Source organism: Salmo salar, chromosome 14 (genome assembly GCF_965601325.2).
Source record: "Salmo salar chromosome 14, fSalSal1, whole genome shotgun sequence".
In the NCBI taxonomy this organism is placed as follows: Eukaryota; Metazoa; Chordata; class Actinopteri; order Salmoniformes; family Salmonidae; genus Salmo; species Salmo salar.
The window spans coordinates 87,779,202-87,795,391 of NC_138304.1; the positions used below are offsets into that span (position 1 = coordinate 87,779,202).

At 42.0% G+C, this 16,190-nt stretch overlaps 1 protein-coding gene across 1 annotated transcript in view; it reads left to right on the top strand.

The window, feature by feature from the left end:
- LOC106570400 (CUB and sushi domain-containing protein 3) overlaps positions 1–16,190 on the top strand; it is a 738,870-nt gene that overhangs the window by 210,013 nt on the left and 512,667 nt on the right. The gene's annotated exons all lie outside the window — the stretch shown is intronic.

Here is a 16,190-nt window from a genome sequence, read left to right on the forward strand (position 1 = left end):
TGTGTGGCTGCTCAGCCATGGAAACCCATTTCATAAAGCTCCTGAAGAACAGTTTTTGTGCTGATGTTTGGAACTCAGTAGTGAGTGTTGTAACCGGGGACAGACGGTTTTTACGTGCTACGCACTTCTGTTCTGTGAGCTTGTGTGACCTACCAATTTGCGGCTGAGCCGTTGTTTCTCCTAGACGTTTCCACTTCACAACAGCACTAACAGACCGGGGCAGCTCAAGCAGGGCAGAAATTTGACGTACTGACTTGTTGGAAAGGTGGCATCTTATGACTGTGCCACGTTGAAAGTCACTGAGCTCTTCAGTAAGGCCATTCTACTGCCAATGTTTGTCTATGGAGATTGCATGGCTGTGTGCGCGATTTTATACATCTGTCAGCAACAAGTGTGACTGAAATAGCCGAATCCCCTCATTTGAAGATGTGTCCACATACTTTTTATATATAGTGTATTTCAGAGCGGCATCCATAGAAAACAGAATCCATTTTCCCATGAGACAAAGGCTGTCTCCTCTGCCGCTGTGAGTCAACTGCGATGGCAGTTAGACACAGAATAGAATCACAGTTGTGAGCAGACAGGATATTTTCCATAAGAGCTGTGGAAAGTTATTCATAAACCACGACATTATCAGCATATAGGAACATGCACACATACACCATCAGCATACAGAGGAAGAAGCCTGTGATCCGCTGCACTTGCTTTAAACACATCCAGATTTATTGTTCCTGTGTTGGGGCCAATTATAATGTGCATTATCCATGACCGTTTTCAAATAAGAGCCTCTTCATAGACAGCCGTGTGCCTCCGCCTGATATGTCCTTAATAATGAGTCTGAGATGAAAGCAACGTGCATCATCTTTCCCTTCTGTCTGATGCACACTGGATAGAATTACCATAGCCCCAGTCAATGGAGTAATTGCATAATAAGTATTAATGTTACCCCTCCCTCCGGCAATGCAACGCCATCCTGCAAATAAGTGCATATTAAAATAAACCATTAAGTGATCCGTAATTGAACAAGGTTGTTTAGAAAAAGGTGAAATTAAAAAGAAATTGGTTGGAGTAGCAAGCCTGGACCATTTCAGTGAGTGAAATTGGAAGGGTAGCGGGTCAAAGGGAAAATAAACCCAGATCCATCGGCATTACGAACCTATTATCTGTGTCGGCCTATGGTCATTCAGCATGTGGTTATGAATAAGCACAGAGTAAAGTGAGGCTGTGGTCAAAAGTAGTGCACTATAAAGGGAATAGGGTGCCATTTAGGATGCAACATGTGTATACAGGATGTTAAATATACTGTATACTGTACAATACAATCATGTTCATATTGTCCTCATGACATTGGTTGTGAATAAGTTATTCACATTGTAGTCCATTCTTTCTGCATTTCAATCTCTCTACAATCCTCCAGGGTGACTTCTGGTAGTGAATAAGTACTAAGTGACTTTAGCTCAGTGGAATGCCGTGACAGAAGTCAAGCGTCAATCACAAATCACATATGTGTTCAGGAAGTTGTGTGACACAAAACTGAACCGTAACCTACATGCTCTTAATAGATGCTCAGCCTGCAATTTGTTGTCCCAGATCAGATCATGTGATACCTCTTTACATCTGGAATTCAATCACCAATAATTTCCTGTTTAAATAGAAGAACTCAAAATGGCCTCCACATCTTTAGTAGAAGGCGGGAGGCCATCGGTTCCATCACAATCGGACGGGTGAATTATCTAGAGTAAAGCAATTTATGCATAACCACAAGCGAACATTCGGAAGATCATCTAGAAATGTACATTCTGACTGGGGCTTGTGCTCTTTGTATATTAGTGGGCCAGGGAGCCACTAGCTGAGGGCTAATGTGATGAGAATCTCAATGGCTGATCTGATGCCTGCCAAGAACCTGGCATCGGTACAAATTGATTTTTTGCAGGCATTCTTCAACCCTCAAATAGAAATGAGAGACTATTTTGCTGAGTTGAAGGCCAACTACCCATTCCCTGGACATTATAAGATGGGCATTTGCCTTGCATGAATGTTTGAGGGGGGAAAAGTAATACGTACACTGACAAAACTCCAAATTAGATTGGCTTGGAGTTGAATGGGAAATACACACTGGTGTGTGTGTGTGTGTGTGTGTGTGTGTGTGTGTGGTGTGTGTGTGTGTGTGTGTGTGTGTGTGTGTGTGTGTGTGTGCTCTGTAAAAAAAAGTTTAAACTAAGTACTGTATTATTAAGTAACTGGTTCCACAGTCTTTTTTTTGGTTACTCAACTTTTCGGTCAAAGTGTTACCTAAACTTAGTATGTTTAGTTGGCCCAAACGTAGCTCCAAATTGAGAAAACGTACACAAAAATGTAATCAACTTAAAATTATGTGTTTACTCAAATTGTCTCATAATGTTCATTCAACTAGAAATTATTACTTGAGCATCTTACCCCCTCCCCCCCAAAAAGACTATAGAACTAGTTACACAAACACAGTGCTTTTAACATGCAATATTTTCAACAAGTTGACATACATGATTATATTGTGCGTGTTTGTATATACAGTAATTAATATTCAACATGTCCTCACCTCGGATTTGAACTTACAACCTCTTAATTCACAGCATTCCAATAGCCCTGCTATGCAGTGGCGATTTCGATTAAGACATTAATGAGCGAGCTAGCACGGACGTAGTCAATACAACTATTTGTTCAACACTTTTGAAATGTACAGGGACAGAATTCAGAAATGGGCCGTTCTTACAGTTTTCTCCCTGTACACCAAGTCAGAACCGTAGGATAAATTAAAATCAAATCAAATCAAAATGTATTTGTCATGTGTGCTGAATACAACAGGTGTAGACCTTACAGTGAAATGCTTACTTACAGGCTCTAACCAATAGTGCAAAAAAGGTATTAGGCGAAGGGGGCATATAAGCAGACAATGAAAGCTCTTACAATATTCGATGATTACATTTCTCAAAAACAGGTTATAGGCTACATGTGCACCACCAAGTCAGAACAGTAGGTGAAATTAAGAGGTGAAAATAGACTAAATTATAAGGGTGAGGCACATGTGCTGCTAACAGCTTACTACACAGCATACATTTAGTATTACTTTCTTAGCTACAGTATACATATCTCATTTATGCAGAAGCAATCAAGTGAGCTGTGCTCACTTAAACAGGAATTTGGCATGGCAGTCTTCGTGGTCAAATTTTGTCATCAAACTTTGTCATCAAAGTCTGGATTTACTCTGGATTTATGGTGCTTTCAAGACAACAGGGAATTCAGAAAAAATGGAATCATGATGACATCAGTGATCTTCAGGACGTAGCTCTAGAAAGAGGTCCAAGTTCCAGATTTACAATTCCGAGTTGGATGAAAGTTCAAAATGTATTTTCCCAGTCATAGCTCATTTTTCCTGAGTTCCCAGTTGTCTTGGACTCACTAAAGTCAGATTTTGCAATTCCGAATTAGCAGTTGTTTTGAGAGCAGCACAAATCATGCTTCATTGACAGCATGGCCAATGTTGAATGTTTATAATTTTAAACTAGGAAAAGAGACCCTTAATCTTTGCAGTCTAATAGCAGGCTAATGATTTCTTTGCAATGCTTGCAGTTAGCCACTGATTCCTTCCAAACCACTCATTGTTGAATTTTCAATTTCCAACTTGTTGTGTAATGTTAATGTCCAGTGGCCGATGAGCACCAATACAATTGATCTAGAATTTCTCTTCATATGACAAGGATTAAAAAGGATTTGCCAGTAGATTGTCGACTTGTCCAATCAAAGCTACTGTAGATATAACGTGATAAATTTATCTGGGGCCAATGACCTTGAGCGTTCTTGGATGGGCACTTCTAATGTAACTCTATGGCAGCACCCAAGGGGCTAGAATTTTAGAGCTCTACCCTTAGACTTGGTGGTGATGTAGTGTACCCATGAGTGACAGAACACTGTGCCAATCATGGCGCAATGCTCTGTATTTTCTGCTGGCTTGCCCCACCACCACAGAAAGCTCTGAGCTAGGCTGAAACACCTGCATTTTGGAGCAGCCTTACTCAAGAAAACAAAAAAGAGACCATGTTTGTATGCGGCTTTATTAACTCAATTATATATATATGTTGTTTTTTAAAACATTGTTTGCAAACTAATATGCGACTAATATGCGATTAATGCCAAAATAGCATGCAAAACAGGCAAGCCCCCCCCCCCCCAAAAAAAGAAAATGTGGGGCTCAAAACTGCCCTGAATGATGGGTCACCACTGCTGTTACGCCACCATTACTGTATAAATTAACATGCACAATGTCAACGTGTGTCAAATATGTGCGTAGAAAACATTGTATGATAAAAGTACATTTTAGTCATTTAGCAGACACTCTTATCCAGAGCGACTTACAGTAGTGAATGCATACATTTCATATATTTTTTTCTCTGTACTGGTCCCCCATGGGAATCAAACCCACAACCCTAGCGTTGCAAACACCATGCTCTACCAACTGAGCCACATGGGACCAGAGTACAGTATGTGTAATCAGTTGCACAGCCTTTTTTAATTAAGATGCCTTAATTATAATTTATATGTGAATTAACATATGAGACCATTTTAAATTGACTGAATGTTTGCCAACGACTCTTTTTTTCAGGTAACACTTGGACTGAAAAGTTTAGTAAACTAAAAAAGGCTGGGGAACCAGTTACTTAATAATAATTAGTTGAAACAACTGAATTTGTGGTTGTTTTTTTACAATGTACATTAGCATCATACTTACCATTTAATGCACATTTCCTCTATTAAAACAGTGGGAGCACGCTTTGTGCTTTACAGAATGATTTAGTGTTTTCGTTCCATCTAAAAAACTGTAATCAAGGAACATTTCGTATTTAGTCCTATATAAATGTCAGTGCAATGTTAAAATGTTACAGTACAGTTTAATGAATGCACACACAGCTTGACGTTTGAAAGCTTAAAACAACAAAATCATCCTTTATAAAGCATGTATAAAGCATATAATTTACATGCAGTTTAGTGTGAATGCTATGACAAATATTTTTATGAATACCAGAATGCAAGTGTAATCAGTGCCCCACACCTTCCAGTTAATTATTAATAATTGCCAACGTAACTGAAGTCAAGGCTCCAAAAACGGTCAGTAGATATTTCTGTTTAACACTTCTAGTTAACAGTTTAATGCTGTTCTATTTACTATAGTACAGTATTTCATTTGTTTCGAGAACAATTTTAAAATCCAGGTTGACCAATTCTGACATTTTGTCACAAATTGGTCTATTTGACAATAATTGGGAAAAATATCAGAATTGGGCTGCCTGTGTAAACGCAGCCTAGGATGCCTGTCTGGAATCTTCATGAGTGTGTGCTGCCAATCTGCCAGGCCTGAAATAGCATTTCTCTCTGTTAAACTTTGGCATCAAATCAAATCAAATTGTATTAGTCATATGCGCCAAATTCAACAGGTGTGGACCTTACAGTGAAAATGCTTACTTACGAGCCCATAACTAACAGTGCAGTTTAAAAAAATACTGATAAGAATAAGAGATAAAAGTAACACGTAATTAAAGAGCAGCAGTAGAAAAATAACTATATATACAGGGGGGTGCCGGTACAGAGTCAATGTGCGGGGGCACCGGTTAGTTGAGGTAGTATGTACATGTAGGTAGAGTTAATTAAAGTGACTATGCATAGATGACAACAGATAGTGGCAGTGGTGTGGAGAGGGGGGGGGGGGGGGCAATGCAAATAGTCTGGGTAGCCATTTGACTAGATGTTCAGGAGTCTTATGGCTTGGGGGTAGAAGCTGTTTAAAAGCCTCTTGGACCTAGACTTGGCGCTCCGGTACCGCTTGCTGTGTGGTAGCAGAGAGAACAGTCTATGACTAGGGTGGCTGGGGTCTTTGACAATTTTTAAGGCCTTCCTCTGACACCGCCTGGTGTAGAGGTCCTGAAAGGGCAGGAAGCTTGGCCCCAGTGATGTACTGGGCCGTTCGCACTACCCTCTGTAGTGCCTTGCGGTCGGAGTCCGAGCAGTTGCCATACCAGGCAGTGATGCAACCAGTCAGGATGCTCTCGATGGTGTAGCTGTAGAACCTTTTGAGGATCTGAGGACCCATGCCATATCTTTTCAGTCTCCTGAGGGGGAATAGGTTTTGTCGTGCCCGCTTCACTCAATCTAGGTAAGGGGAAAACAATACATAAAAAATCCCAGTATTTATTTAAAGACGTACTCCAGAACATTGGTGGCAACTACGTTTTTTTTAAACCACCCACTTTGGGCTTGATGTTTCAATTTATTGTTCATACATACATAATCTATGGGCATAATTACTGTTTTACCTCAATTAGCCACGAAATCCCTAGTTTGAAAGCGACTGTTTTCGAGAAATTTGAGTTCCACCAATGAGCTTCAGCCCCTTGCCATTTGAGTGACAGCTAGCAAGTCGCACACACAGTAGAGAAAGAGAGCAATGACGTGGTGCACATATTTGCACATACTGTATGTGACATAGTACGCAATTTTTGGGGACCACTTTTGACTCTTGAACGTTACTTTCAGAACTACTGGCTAAAAAGTATACAAAAGGAAAGCAGAGTAAGCATTTTCCTATGCGTTTCTCTAATCCAGGGATCATTACCAAATCAACTTGGATTCATGGAGGAAAAATAATCTTGATGTCTTCTTTATGGACATGCAGACAGCATATGGAAAACATAGGAAAGTGCAAATTAAAGTCACATTTTCTCTTCCACATATGCATTATGGAAATCTCAAGTCATTCATCTGCCATTTATCTAATCCAGGCATGGAAGTCACATTTATTTAACTTCAAATCTAGATAAATGTCTTTGGCTCTAAACTAAAACATATAGAGTGAATGGTTGTTGTCACACAATGCATTTGATCTCCATCGTTGGACAGTTCTTAGTGATGGAAAACTGAATCAGATTGCCGACTTGTGTTACGACAGATGAAATAATCCAATGATAGATTGCTGGGATGGAGCAGCTCCTGTGGTCGTGCTAGACACACGAACAGTTCAAATGGATGAATACTCTGTCTACTCTATGTCTCATTGTGTTCCTTGTGTCAAATAGGCTACCTATCATTGCGTTAGAAGGAGAGGTATCGGTATCCTCAGTTTACATGGATTAGAGTTATGGTCATACAACCCTTGTTAATCAATTTTCCCCCATTATTAATACACACTAACTACTAATGTTGAGGGGGGTGTTATTCCCATAGACTGTAAAAAGAAAATGGACAAAGCCTTTGATGACGTCAACCCATTGTTTCCTATGTGAAGTCTCAGTGGCTGATTTGAAGATCAGGAAGTGCCATTTTAGTGTGTTGCCATCATGCTTCATGGACCTGCACTCTCTCATTGAGTATCTCAAGTTGAAGGCCGACTAGGGTATTGCAGGCTAGTGGTAACAACTCAATTATCCTTATAACCTCTTCTGTGTGCGTTTAAAAAATAATTGGTTCAAGTACATACATCTGGTGTAATAAAAGCAATTAGTGGCACCATGATTGCCTTAAAAAAAATGTTTCTTTACACAAATATTGACCACGAAGATTGCCAATTTCCGATTTACTATAATGGGGGATCCTGCTTTCTGGAAACAACAGCCTGTAGTACCGCTGTTGGCATTAACTTCAAATCCAAATAAAATGTTATTGGTCATATTCACATATTTAGCAGATGTTATTGCGGTGTAGCGAAATGCTTGTGTTTCTAGCTCCAACAGTGCAGTAATATCTAACAATTCACAACAATAGACAAAAATCTAAAAGTAAAAGAATGGAATTAAGAAATATATAAATATTAGGATGAGCAATGTTGAGTGACATTGACTAACATACAGTAGAATACAGTATATGCATATGAAATTAGTATAGTAGTAGGTAAACATTATTAAAGTTACTAGTATTCCATCATTAAAGTGACCAGTGATTCCATGACTATGTACATACAGTAGGGCAGCAGCCTCAAGGTGCAGTGTTGAGTAACCCGGTGGTAGCCTGCTAGTGATTGCTATTGAACAGTCTGATGGCCTTGAGATAGAAGCTGTTTTTCAGTCTCTCAGTCCCAGCTTTGATGCACATGTACTGACCTCCCCTTCTGGATGATAGCGGGGTGAACAGGCCGTGGCTCAAGTGGTTGATGTACTTGATGATATTTTTGGCCTTCCTGTGACAGCGGGGGCTGTAGGTGTCTTGGAGTGTAGGCAGTGTGCCCCCTAAGACCGCATCACCCTCTGGAGAGCCCTGCGGTTGCGGGCTGTGCAGTTGCTGTACCAGGCGGTGATACAGCCCGACAGGATGCTCTCAATTGTGCATCTGTAAAATGTTGTGAGGGTCTTAGTGGCCAAGCAAAATTTCTTCAACCTCCTGGGTGGACCATTTCAGATTGTCAGTGATGTGTACGCCGAGGAACTTGATGCTTTTCACCTTATCCACTGTGGTCCTGTCGATGTGCGTAGGGGCGTGCTTCCTCTGCTGTCTCCTTCGTTTTGTTGACGTTGATGGAGAGGTTATTTTCCTGGCACCATTTCGCCAGGGCCCTCACCTCCTCCCTGTAGGCTGTCTTGTCATTGTTGGTAATCAGGCCTACTACTGTTGTGTTGTCTGCAAACTTGATGATTGAGATGGAGGCGTGCATGGCCACGCAGTCATGGGTGAACAGGGAGTACAGGAGGGGGCTGAGCACGCACCCTTGTGGGGCCCATGTGTTGAGGATCAGCGTAGTGGAGGTGTTGTTTCCTACCTTCACCACCTGGGGGGGGGGGGGGGGGTGGCCCGTCAGGAAGTCCAGAACCCAATTGCATATGGTGGGATTCAACGTCTGTAGATCTATTGGGCCGGTATGCAAATTGAATTGGATCTATGCTGTCAGGAAAGGTGGAGTTGATGTGATCCTTGACTAGCCTCGCAAAGCACTTCATGATGACAGAAGTGAGTGCTACATGGCGATAGTCATTTAGTTCAGTTACCTTTGCTTTCTTGGGTACAAGAACAATGGTGGCCATCTTGAAGCAAGTGGTGACAGCAGACTCCGATAGCGAGACATAGAATATGTCCATTACCACTCCAGCCAGCTGGTCTTCGCATGCTCTGAGGATGCGGCTAGGGATGCCGTCTGGGCCGGCAGCCTTGCGAGGGTTAACACGCTTAACTGTCTTACTCACGTCGGTCACCAAGAACGAGAGCGACAGTCCTTGGGAGAGGCCGCATCGGTGGCACTGTGTTATCCTTAAAGCGGACGAAGAAGGTGTTTAGCTTGACCTGGAGCAAGACGTCGGTGTCCGCGACGTGGCTGGTTTTTCCTTTGTAATCCGTGATTGTCTGTAGACCCTGCCACATAAGTGTCTGAGTTATGGAATTGCGACTCCACTTTGTCTCTTAACTGACATTTTACATGTTTGATTGCCTTTCGGATGGAATAACTACACCTTTTGTGTTCAACCATATTCCCAGTCACCTTGCCGTGGTTAAATGCGGTGGTTCGCGTTTTCAGTTTTGCGCAAATGCTGCCATCTATCCACGAATTTTGGTTTGGGTAGGTTTTAATAGTCACAGTGGGAACAACATCCCCTTTACTCTTCCCGATGAACTCAGTCACCGTGAAGTTCATCAGGAAGTGTATAGGGGATGTTATTCCCAACTTCATGGCTTCAATATGAGGGGTTAGTCGTTCTTCCCTGGTTATTCCCAAATCATAACACAATTGATAACAGTTTATGGAAAGACCAATACTGAAATAAATGACGCTATAACAACAAAAATCAACCCCAACTCTAACCTCCTCAACCCCTACTGAGAAACTATTTACAATTTTCGATTTTTCTGTTACTAGTTTTTTTATTGCAGCTTTCAGGCAATAAAGCTTGGGCTTGCAGGTTCGAGTGGGCTGGAGCCTGTGGCAGAGAGAGTTGGTAAGGCCTGTTGTGAATCCGTAAAATCGTCATGACAGTGCTGCTGTACAGGTATAGCGAGAGGCCCAGGGAGGTTTTTTAATCTGCTCAGCTCTGCTTTTCCAGTTCTGCTGTGCTGGGGTGACGACATCCTCCAACGGTATTACCAGGCATTACTGTCAATACTTGTCATCCAGCTAACCGTACCTTACACCTGGAATCCCATTTCCCATAAATCAGCTCAACCCAGTCCTAACATCCACAGGCCTAGACAAAAACAGAAGTATGACATACACAACTGCCAAATCAATGCCACTTTTTGGTAACGGGGGACAAAAGTAAAGTTTGTATCTGGACACCTTCCAGCTAGGCTTTCAGGATGTTTGAACCCCTCATAAATAAAGTGTGTGTGTGTGTGTGTGTGTGTGTGTGTGTGTGTGTGTGTGTGTGTGTGTGTGTGTGTGTGTGTGTGTGTGTGTGTGTGTGTGTGTGTGTGTGTGTGTGTGTGTTTCTGTGTTCAGTGTAGTCACAGATACCAGAATGGTAAACTGGTTTGATGCAAAGCAGAAATGCATGTTGCTAGCCATGCATTTAATCGTAGCAGAGATTATATAATAGCTTTGAGAGAGTGGATATGTGGGGGAAAGCAGTGAAATGAGGAGCATTGGAAATAGTTATTTTTAGCCAATTACAGGCTGATTTGAATGAACCAGATTTCAGTCTTTCTGCACCATACTTTGATTGGTTCCACAACCATGATGCTCACCCTGACTTGTCTTGTGTAGATTTTGATTGACACTAATTCGGCATAGTTTACATGATGCCAATCCCTAGCATCAACTTAAAGGCTGTGGTTAGATCAAATACATTTACCGCCTAAAATTAGCTCTCTTTCAGTCAGACGGAATTCCTTGATGTGTATTACAACAGTGATAGTTTGACATTCCGACTCTGAGCCCGAACGACAAGCTGTTGATGCAGCTAGCACGTCTTTCATTTTGATAGCCCGATTTGTGCATTGTCAAGAAGCTGAAATCAGCCAACATTTGGACTTAAAGAAGTGCACCACTTCTCTCGTTTTCCCCCGTCACTAAGCTCTGAGGCACTGACAGCCCAGCGACCACCTGCTTAACGATCTAAATCCCATAGCTTTTAACAAGCCTGTTTAAGTGGGAGCTGACATCCACACTACTCCAGTTATACATGCTGAGCACCATACATGCATCAAACCAACATTGCTGAGGAAGCATGCATTTAGGTTGGGTTGGATGAATGTGTCTCATGCGGTCTGTACTACTAATTGTGACATACAGTATGATTTATCGGTAGGGCTCTAAATAAAAAGAATCTGAGTTAGCACTGGTGCTCCCAACTTAAAAAAAGTTAGGAGCACAACATCTAATCTAGGAGCACCAGAATATATGTTTTTTATTGATTGCGATATAGTTTATTTGGTCTATATGAATTCACAGCTAGGCTGCCCATAACGGCTGAAACAGAGAAGTACCTACTGCAGCCAGTTGCTTTGCTCTACCCTTAAGCAGGCCTGCAATCTGAAGGCCCAGACTGCAAAATATCAACGCCACCAAGTTGCATTGGTATCCCAGGCTATCAAAGAGTGATATGAGGGGCTATTTAGGGAGCTTGTCTGAAAAGGCCTGCTTCATGTAACAATCGAATGAACCGCCTACTTCCAAAGTCAACACCCCCTTCTGGCCTCCCCTCACAACAACAATATCTGGCTTATTTGGCATAAAGAAAGCACATTATGATCTACACCAAACCAGGCTCCTCTGACAAGAGATTGTTTGTGTATGGGTGCTGTTGGTGAGATCACCTGTCTCATCGCAGTAGCTACCAGGTCAACCAGGGGGTCATGTCGAGCAATATACAAGTCTTTGTATGAACTGCAAACATGAACCGCACACACAAACACACTTTCATGTGCTAATGCCGCCTGGGTTTGCACTTGTCCTCCGCATAATCCAGTACAGCTGTGTTGTCTGTCTCTGGCCTACCCTCTGGACACATCATTAAGTAATTGCTCCCTATAGACATACTCCTATATTGAACCCAACAGCTGTTTACTAACTATATTGGAACAGGGAATGGCACTCGCCACATGGTATGACAATGAGATATAATTAGTTGTTTCTGTGTAGAATAAGGGTGATGTATTGTCCAAAATTCAAAAACACAAAAATGGCTCATATTCACTGACTCACTGAGTTCTACAGTTTGTTAATCATAATAATACAATATAAAATACTGTATGTCATTTAGCAGATGCTTTTATCCAAAGCAGGTGTAAACAAAGTAAGCATTTCACTACATCGTTTACACCTGCTGTAACCTGTGTATGTGATGAATACACTTTAATTTAATTTGAAAACGACTTCATGCATGCATAGATTTTACGTACGGATGGTCACGGGAAATTGAATCCACTATCCTGGTGTTGCAAGCACCATGCTCTATGAACTGAGCTACAGAGGACCACATGTTGTGTGTTCTAAGACAATACAGTATCAAGAGCAAAGATACATATTACTTTCCCTATTGGTTCTATTGTTTTCCGAACTGAATTAATTTCTCTATTGTATTACTTATCTAGTGGTTAGGCTGAAAATCACAGGTCAAAGGATACTGGACTATTCTACCACATTGAACAGTAAGTATTACCTCAGAAAAGGTGCTTCAATGGGCTTAGTGTTTTCTCATCCACTCTCTTTTTCTTTCTAGTTCCGCTATCGTGTTCTTAGCCCTGCTACTCAGTACTATTCACCAATGGTAATTTAGAGGCCTTGGACTGGACTGGCACATAGGAATGTTGGCAGGCATTCACCTCCACCAGCCTCAAGGAGCTAACAAAAAGTTTGCGTACCATATAGCACACTATTCCTTATATAGTGCACTACTTTTGACCAGAGCCTTGGAACAGCCAAATGACAAACACCCCACCCTTGAGAGAGAAGAATCAGTCACCATCACTCACGCTCTTGTAAGGAGGTGATCCTGATCTTCAGATAGCTATCTATATGTGTCCAAATTAACTTAGATGAAATCATGATTTCGATAATGACGTTGATGTACCAGGCGCCTTTGAAAGATCTCCAGGCGATTTAACCGTGTTTTGGGGACATAGTCATGTCGCTGTCAATACTCAACAGTGACATGACTATAATATTGGCATGGGTGATGAATGTCAGACATTGAGGACAGAGTACTCAGCACACCCCAGTGTAGAGAGCCCAGACAGGGATATATTAAGCCAATTATACAGAGAAGGAATTAGGAAATGGGCAATGTGTGACTGGGCCAGGGTGGGACTTTGGCCAGAATTCTCCCAATCTCGCTTGCTTATATAAACTCTACATATCCTTGTGCCAAAGTAAGTAAGACACCCATTATACTTCCTAGTACGAGAGAGGTCACCGTCACTTTCTCTCCGGTTACACCAAGTATTCTTTTATAGTATACCCTAGTGTTGGAGATTATCTTGTGTACTTGTCACGGGTACTTAGGAGGAAGGAGTAGAGTCAAATGCAGGAGATATCGTCCAGTAGCTCGAAGTTTATTCACACCCACACACTAGGTGATCAAAAGGCACTGGGAGTGCACAATACCCAAAAGGGAAACAGGTAATCCACAAAAGGAAAATCACGCACGGGGCGCAGCCCGGCGAGAAAATAAATCCTCCAATATAAAAAAACGATAGAGAAGAAACGGCCACAGTGTAAACCCGCTGACAAACAAACAATCCCGCACAACACACAACCCCAAAGGAACAAACTAAATACCCCCCCACTAATGACAGAAATGACAACAGGTGCGGACCTAGACAGACAAAACACAATGAACACAGAAACACAGATCGGCGGCAGCTAGTAGACCGGCGACGACGACCGGCGAGCGCCGCCCGGCCGAGGAGGGGCACCATTTTCTGTGGATACTGTGACAGTACTCTAATGGTCTTGGTCCAAAGAAAGAGATCCATCCGTTTAATATCCTTGTATGAGAGAGGGCCCCTTCCAGTCCAAAGCATACATTACCTCCAGATACAACGGCAAGCATGATTTTATAGTATACCATGGTGTTGTAGATTATCTGGTGTGCCGAATCATTTCGTCATAGTGTTATGGTGCAGCTTGACGGCTGGCAGCACAATCAGAAGCACAGAAAGAAGATGCATGATGTACTGTGTTCTGCGTGATCGGGTTACGTCCTGATACTCACCGTGTAATGAATCTACTGTTTCCACCGTGCTTTGTGGGTTCTGATTTTGATCGTCACTGGCTAATGTCACTGCTGCTGCATGGTGCTATTGACAGTTCTGAATGGCGTGCTGCTCCGAGAGGATCTTCTTTATTAGATAGTAATGAATGCCACAAGGAACGGAAACAGGAAATTAGTTTTAGTTTGCAGTATTGTTGTCTCTGGAGGACTGGGTTGGGAGAATACATTTAAAAAACACTGGGGCCAGATATTTGTCAGGTCGTTTAATGTAAGTGTTGGCATGTCTTTGTTTGTTAAGTGAACTCAAACCTCAAACCCGGTTTAATAATAATTCAACGTCTACCTGAACAAACCCTCTTCCCCCTACTGTGAAAGAAGGCCGGTTCAGCCAGTCGATCTATTTATAAGTAAGACCTTATGACAGTGAGGCATTATATTTAGGGCAGTTAATATTAGACACAAAGCGACTGGCCTGACAGAACTTTGATCATGGCCCTGGAACAAATCCATACACCGAACTATTCTCTCTCTCTGTCTCTCTCTGACACTCTCTCTCGCTACTCTCCCTCCCTCCCTCTCTCTCTCTCTCTCTCTCTCTCTCTCTCTCTCTATCGCTCTCTGTCTGTCTGCCTGTCTGTGTCATCATCAGATTAGTGTTACCTTGGGTGGTCTAAAAAAGCTTCTGGGTTTACGCATTAACAAATTGCTGTTGTCCGTTATCTTCCTCTCCCAGTGCCGTAGTATATCCTTCCTGCCTTACTAGCCTCAAACACTATATACGATGAGAGATGTGCTACTGTCTGTATCCATGGTGATAACTATAAGCGAGGGCCTGTTTAAAGCCTGGGTAATTATGACAGATGCATGTTTTATCAGAGAGCATCAGCGTTAGGATTCAAATGGGAGGCAGCTAAACAGCATATGCATACAACAGGCCTATAGCTGATACCCACATGGTTGGAAATGCACAGTTTTAGAGAGAGTAATGTGGTAGGTTACATTCACATTTATCACCACTGCTCCCAATTGACCTGTCAGCAGAAGTTTTGTTTGTGGTGCCTTATTTTTGTTTCAAGTTAATTGCCTAGATGGATTCTAGAATCTTATGTTATTGTTCCAATCTGCTTTAAGGGACAATATCTGAGAATCGTAATTTCAGTGTCTGGTGATGGAGGGTTCAGAGCAATGCCAATGTAAGCTAGAGGGCTCATTAAGACACTAAATGGTTGAGGATGTTCAGGACAATGTCCAGAAATGGTGCCCTCATTTGGTGCCCTCATTTGAGGCTTTATGCTAGAAGGGCACATTAAGCTGGGACAAATAAATTGGCTCAAAATGCATTCTGTGTTCCCGTCCACATACTGTTAAAAACAACTCTAAAGACTAACCAGGCAAGTTGTTTTTCCCTATTACCCACAACCCTCCACTTTGATAATGCGAACATGATATGAGTAGGCCAGTTGATGCTCGGGGACAAGGGGATGTTGACAGTTTAATGCTGGGCTTGCCCACGCCGGCTCCCTCTTTGGCTCTCCTGTCAGAACCTCACCTGTGGAGCACGATCGCCGTGATGAGCCTGGCTTAGAGCGGGATATTAAGCTTTTAAACAGGTCACTCAAATGTACCATCAAATGTGTGTTCTCGGTCTGGTTTAATTGAAGTCTAGAGGGATAAAATGGAGAGAAAAAAATAAGATTTTACATTTAAAAGTCCAGAAGAAGTTCTAGTGGATCATTTTACTTACAGCGTACTTAGATATACTTGGGAGGAGTTACTGTTTCCATAGCAACATTACTAACACATGCCTCTTTGAGGATGGAAGCTTAGTAGCTTGCCTTCCTATCACTTTAAGAGCTGCTATTTCACATTCAAGTGTGCATGCACAATACGGCTCACCAGAAAATATCACTCCCAATGTGCACATGAAATATTGATGTTCTATATTGGATATTAAAACCCACATATTAAACATTGAGGGCACGTGACTCCTTTCAAATGTGCTGCAGGGTAAAGATAATTACACAAATCATATAC